The sequence below is a fragment of the Myripristis murdjan genome, chromosome 24 (genome assembly GCF_902150065.1).
Source record: "Myripristis murdjan chromosome 24, fMyrMur1.1, whole genome shotgun sequence".
Classification (NCBI taxonomy): domain Eukaryota; kingdom Metazoa; phylum Chordata; class Actinopteri; order Holocentriformes; family Holocentridae; genus Myripristis; species Myripristis murdjan.
In genome coordinates, this window is record NC_044003.1 from 3,739,816 (window position 1) to 3,745,826 (window position 6,011).

The following is a 6,011-nucleotide window of genomic DNA, read 5'->3' on the forward strand; positions in this document are numbered from 1 at the left end:
GAGAGAGAGAGAGAGAGAGAGAGCTGCAACTCCTCTGTCACCTCATCAGAGTGCACACACACACACACACACACACACACACACACACACACACACACATAAACACTCAGACACACAGTGGAAAAATCAGACGAGGTCAGACAAGGCCAAGCGCCTGTTTCCTGTCCTTCCACCCATCAACACACACACACACACACACACACACACACACACACACACACACCCTCAGAGGTTAGTTGTCTCCAGGCAGATTACAACATATGGCAGAGTGTGTGTTTGTGTGTGTGTGTGTGTGTATGCATACGCGTGTATGTGTGTTGACTTTTGGTCGTGTGTATGCACTTATATCTATGTATGTATATGTATAGGTACATAGATAGATAAACCCACACACACACACAAAATATGTATGACTATTTGTGTGTGTGTGTGTGTGTGTGTGTGTGTGTGTGTGTGTGTGTGTGTGAAAACTGAAGCAGGACTAACCAGTAACTAAATTATTTCCAGATCTCAGAGTACACACACACACACACACACACACACACACACACACACACACACACACACACACACACACAGGGTCTCAGCCAGCGCACTGAAGACCAAAGGATTCATTTCTCTGTCTTTTCACTTTATTCACTCTTTATTTATTCATTCTTTTTGTGTGCTTTTTTTCCTCATATATATATATATATATATATATATATATATTTCTTTTTTTTTTCAAATTTTTTGCAAATTTCTGGGTCATTTTTTTCCCAGCATCACTGTGACCTGATCTTTAAATAAATCATTTTAATAATTCTATAATTATATATTTTTACCTTCCTCAGTGGTCAGTTTTGGATCATGTATCCGTGTTACCTGAGATCCTGACACACCTCACAATAATATGGATTCTGGTCGCCATGGAAACATACCAACTGAGTCAGCCGGCTCTACCTCTCTCAGCCTCTCTCTCTCTCTCTCTCTCTCTCTCTCTCTCACTCTCTCTCTCTCTCTCACTCTCTCTCTCTCTCTCTTTTCTCTCTCTAGGAAATTGCATTAGATTCCAGTTTAAAACCTCTAATTTGAGCTGATGGCATATCCAGAGCTCTCTCTCTCTCTGTCTGTCTATATCTCTCGCCCCTCTCTTCTCTCTCTCTCTCACTCTCCCTGGTTCATTTCAGTTAATCCTGGTTTACTGGTATGAAAATCAGATGAACGGTTTTACCAGAGCAGCTGAAAACAAGCGAATAAAATCACCAGACACACGATGGCAAGCATGTCTGTTTCATTTTTTTCATTTAATTATTATTATTTTTTTTTTTTTTACTGACGCGACGTAAACGCATCACAGCTCCCAGAACTCGAGGAGAAACAGAACGTGAACAGGAAAGTGGAGGAGAAACACTGGAGAAAAAAAATCTTTCCTTTACTTTTGAAACTGCAGAATCTGAAGAGAGCAGTGAGAAGGAAAAAACAAACAAAAAAAAAAAATAATAATAATATTTAGAGGACATGATTTACCAATTTGTGGCCTCAGTTTAATGAACTCATTCCCAGGTTTTAGTTAATTCATGGCCATGAGGTTAGTGTGCAGCATTCTTCTTTCCCTCTGTATAAAAGTGCCGTCAATCTGCAGTCGTTTTACTTAACAGAGGTAAAAGTACTGGTGCAAAAATATACTTAAAGTAATATTGGGGATATTTTGGGGCAAAACCCCCTTCCTCCACCTTCCCCAGACGGAGACCAGATGTTGGACACCATTTCCTCCTCTGGACGTCCAGTGGTTCAGTTCCTATGGGTAGCATTTCCTGTTAGCTTAGCATAAAGACTTGAAGTCTATGGGAGTCGTTAGCCTGCCTCTGAAGCTGTCTGAGTTACACAGAGGATCATGTGGATTTGAAACACACACTGCATACACACACACACACACACACACACACACACACACACACAGCATGGGAAACAGTCAGTAGTACCGGCAGTGTCAAGGCGTTGGGGGCCCTTCAATCAAAATCTGCTTGGGGCCCCATAAAGGCTTGGTCCGGCCCTGTGTGAGAGCAGAGCGCACCTGACAGGTAAACCCTGACAGAGACACCTGATGTCCTACAGGAGCAGCAGGAAGTAACTGATTACATTTCTGCCAGATACTGTAACTGACCAGGTCCACAAGAAAGTTTTATTTTCTGTATTTTAGACTTTGGGGTGTTTTTAAAGCAGATTCAGCCTCAGGAAGTGACAAACTGCGTTTCCATCCCCAGAGAAGCAGAATCTTCTTTATTTTTGTCATTTTTTCCTCTTTGAAGAACCCAGTTTGAACTCTCGTCCTTCTGGAGTCACACAGAAACGATCACACAGAGCAACTTTACCACCTCACTGTTCATTTCATCAGCGAGACAATGACCAAAAGTGTTCGTTAATTACCTTTTTTTATTTCCATGATGAAGACGAGACGAGATAAAAACAGATCATAGATAATAATAACTATGACGTTTGGTTTTCACTGACAAGACGAGATGAAAATGTTTTTCGTCGACCGCCAGATGTTCAAAAAAATCCCCCCTTTGGTGCGTCCGTCAAAATATAAACTTGTGTGCCGCCCTGTGATTGGTTAAATTGGTTAAATGAGGGCGGAGCCACAGCCACACAGCGACACAGCGCCCCCTCTGTCTCCAGCCGTCAAGTGCGGGTCCTGGATGTGGGTCGGAGCAGCGTTGTGTTACAGCCGTCAGATATTTGTGTGGAAAAAGTCACAGATTAGTCCTTTAATCCCTCTGTCAGTCAGATTAGAGGAGTGTCGCCCGCTGGGTGTCACAGTGGGGCTCGGTGTGGGCGGCTGCTCCTCGTAATTAAACCTTCACGGCTGGAGGGAGGAGGAGGAGGAGGAGGAGGAGGCGTCCAGCTTTAACTTCGCTAAACATGTCCCACACACACACACACACACACACACACACACACACACACTGACCCTCTGCTGTTTGGGGAATTCAGGCCGGTCACACTCCGTTAGGCTGGACAGAGAGGAGGTGGTGTGTGTGTGTGTGTGTGTGTGTGTGTGTGTGTGTGTGTGGTGGAGAAGGGGGGCAGCCCGGTCTCTCAGAGGCAGGTTTAATCTGATTGGTGGAGTTAAAGCTCAGTGGGCGGAGCCAAATAGCCACAGATTATCAGAGCGTGAACGGAGAGGAAGTTGGTCTGGCCGAGATAAAAAAACACAGACGGATCTTAAATCCACTTTTTACGTCTCAGGAACGTTTCAGACGAGTGTAAAACACAGGAGGAGAGGCTTTAATGAAAATAAAATAAAAATTAAAAAAATTAATGTTGAATGTAAAAGACAAATCTCTGGTGTAATGACTTCTAGAAATAAATCTGAAAATAAAAAAGGCAATAACTAATAATAATATAATAATCTGTCCTCCTTCACTCACGGTGCTGTCAGTAAGTTAGCCCGTTAGCTTCCTTAGCTCGCTGCAGGCTAACTTAAACTTGGACGCTAGGCTAACAAGCTAAGCTAAAGTCTTGCATTAAATTATATAAATTTTAGGTCATAAAATAAAATAAACTGACAGTTAAAGTGTCACAAATGACTGAAGGTGATACAGACCAGAGGACACACACTGTGCTGAAGTGAGGGAAGGAAGAACAACACACACACACACACACACACACACACACACACACACACACGTCTGTTTTGGTTTCACATTCGATCATAGTCTCAGTCCCCCGGCCTCCAAACTGGTGGAACTATTTTCTGCCGTGGAACTGCCGCCGTATCCCTACACAGCGGCGCTCCGGTCCCGTGGTACGGCAGAAAATAGCTCCACCAAACGTGTTGTTGTTGGTCATCCTCAAATAAATAAATAAATAAATAAATAAATAAATAATAAAAAAAAAATAATAATAATCATAATTATAACACACAATGTGTTTCCTTTACAGTAAATTATTACAACAAAAACAGATATGTCATAAACCTGTTTACTTTCTTTAAAAATAACAGCTGTGATATAAACCTGTTTACTGTTTATTACAGTAAATATGTACAGTTTAAGGTCTGTTTTTGCTGAATGATGAAAGGCTCTCTGCTGTATTTAAATATTAAATGTGCGCACGTCACCTTTCATTTTAACAGCATTCATTTTAGTGTAATCACACGCTGCTGAGATGACGGCAGTTTAATATTAATTTTACCCCAAAATTTTTCTTTTCACAGTCAAATTGAGTTTTTTCTTCATATCATGACAGTAGAAATCAGAGTGATGTCAGTGTCTAGTTTGGGTTTTATGGTCTGTTGCTTTTTGACAGTTTTTACTATCATTTCAACAAACTTTGAGCTTTTAGCTTTTCTTCCAGGCCTGAAGATCGACAGCGAGCAGGAGAGTGAGAAGGGTCGAGTGTTTGTTTTTTTCCGAGGAACCTGAAGCTTTTTTTTTTAGGACATATTACCATGACATTTGATTTTTCATACCAACTCATCATTACGCTACGAGTACAGCCAAAGTTCCTCTGGATTTTGACTTAAAGTGTTTTTTTTTTTTTTTTTAAGTCCTGTGAAGATGGTGTTGCTGCTTCGCTACAGACCCGGAGGTAAACGTTTGTTTGGATGTTTTTGATTCCTTGAAAATAAAAATACGTCTGAAATAAGCTGAACTTTCTTCTCTCCTCCTTTTAGTTTCAGGTCATTTTGAGCCTCGGTGTTGAACGTCTCTCTGAGCGTTCAGGTTTCAGGCCTCCAGCTTCACTCTGGTGCCTTTTAATGGACCCAGTCTGGAAACCATTCACCCACACACACACACACACACACACACACACACACACACACGCTCTCAGAGCCTGTCAGGCCTGGTTGCTCCTGTTTCCTCCTGCAGTGTTTCTGGAACATTTCCTCTCTGGATTATCAGCGGGGCAGGAAGCCACGCTTTGGAGTTTGGGTTGGTTTTTTTGTTTGTTTTGTTTTGTTTTGTTTTTTTTTTTCCCAGAATGCCGAGTAAACCCCAAAACTTCACCGATGCTCTCAGAGCTGTTTGTGAACGCCGTGAGACTTTCCTGCTGCAAACTCTGCGACGTCTGACCGGCGGCGCTGCGTTCGGGTGCCGGCGACACGGTGGGACGTCAGGGAGCTGGCTGTTAAAACGGTGTTGTGTTCGAGTGCTTGTTTTTTTTTTTTTTTTGCGTGGGGGAAACCAAACCCAGAAGACAGACGACTTTTTTTTTTTTTTTTTTTTTGTCTCATCACACCGACCGACCGACGCAGAGCTCCGCCCCCTCCTCTGCCCACCCACAATCCCCTGCTGCACCCATCAGTCTTCTCTGCCTGTCAGTGCACATTAGAGGCTAGGCGTCAGCTGGCACACACACACACACACACACACACACACACACACACACACACACACTCCTCTGGGCATCGCCACTGAGATGCAAATGACACGAGGAAGTGATGAAAGTTGCATGGCCGTCCCCCGAGCTATTAAATATTAACGAGCGCTGTTTTATTTCTGATATTTGGTGAAATTACCCCTCCGTCTCTCTCTCTCTCTCTCTCTCTCTCTCTCTCTTCGTTAGTCTCACAAGGCCCAATCAGTGCCACGGCGGACTTCTTATAACGTCGTTAAGGCGATCAATATTCAGCGGCGTCTCTGCGGATCATTACGGAGGAGCTGCGGGCGCGTGCGAGGCCTTCGCTGCCGCTCGTTATTTGCATTGTCCTTCATGTCTGAGCGTTATGTGTTATTTATGACTAATTCTGCGTCTCCCCCCCGCGGTCCTCCGCCGCTCCGCTCGGCTCTCGTCAGTCACGCCGCCGTTTCATTTTGTTGGTTTCTGTCTGCCGGCGGCTTCCCTCCGCCCGACGCCGACACCCACCATTTTTTTTTTCCTCCGCAGGACTTCAGGTGACAGTTTCTCCTTCCCAAATGTAGATTTCTTTTCTTTTTTCTTTTTTTTTTTTTTTTTTTTTTTTTTGTAATTGCACTTTTGAAAGTAAAGTTCCAGAGCGAGTTTTTTTAGTTTTGCATTTTCAG